Genomic DNA, 899 nt, shown 5'->3' on the forward strand with positions numbered 1-899 from the left:
ATGAATCTGTATGAGTTATTCATTTGTAGTTTATAATATACTACATTAGATTAAATAATTTAAATGTGTGGCTTTATTACAGTGCTAATTAAAACCACAGAGAATGCAAATATTTGCTTTAATACCAATGAGGAAGCAAATAGGCACGTTTTTTTTACCAGATAAGTATCGAGTGGATGGTTTAGAGTTAGAAGCAGCCTGAAGTGAACATCTCCTGTGTGACGTGCTCTGTGCAATGCAACTTTAAAAGCTCTCTCAGAAAGCACATGACGTTTCAGCTATGGTTGCCAATCTGAAAACAGAATGAACAAAGAGGTGTTAGTGTCTCTGTCTCTATCTGCTACAAACTACATCTAAATGCATTGCAGGAGGACAAAGAGTCATCTCATCTCATCGCCCTCAGTCACGATGCAGGCTGGGATAAGAAACACTTTTCGCACTGATGGCTTAGTTTTCACTGCCCGACTCGAGCTGGTGTTAATGTACTCAGTGTCTTTTTTTGTTTTGCAATTTGTCACAGCTACACGCCTCTGGGGATTCGATGGTGTAAAGATGGTCCAAGCCTTCATCGCCTGTTCATGCATTGAGGCGAGCTTTGGTGAACTCAGTGGTGGAAGGTGCTAATGCAACACCTATCCCAACTGGTTTCAATCCCATGATGAGGCTGACACACCTCCACCCATATTGGGATTGCTGCGCTGCCTCCTATGCATTATTTCCAGTTGAGTTAACTCATTGCTTTTACCTCAAACTTCTGATTACCAATAGATCATGTCATAGATAAATAAAGTAGAAAACTTCAAAATGAAAATGAGAGTTAAGAGATGGCCAGTATGGGGCTTGAACCCATGACCTTGGCGTTATTAGCACCACGCTCTGACCAACTGAGCTAACCGGCC

The 899-nt window shown here is 41.5% G+C and overlaps 1 non-coding gene across 1 annotated transcript; it reads right to left on the reverse strand.

Moving 5' to 3' along the window:
• Positions 1–825: 825 nt before the first annotated feature.
• On the reverse strand, positions 826–899 carry trnai-aau (transfer RNA isoleucine (anticodon AAU)). The gene has a single exon. It is a non-coding gene; the product is annotated as a tRNA-Ile (tRNA).

This window comes from Limanda limanda, chromosome 1 (assembly GCF_963576545.1).
Source record: "Limanda limanda chromosome 1, fLimLim1.1, whole genome shotgun sequence".
NCBI lineage: Eukaryota > Metazoa > Chordata > Actinopteri > Pleuronectiformes > Pleuronectidae > Limanda > Limanda limanda.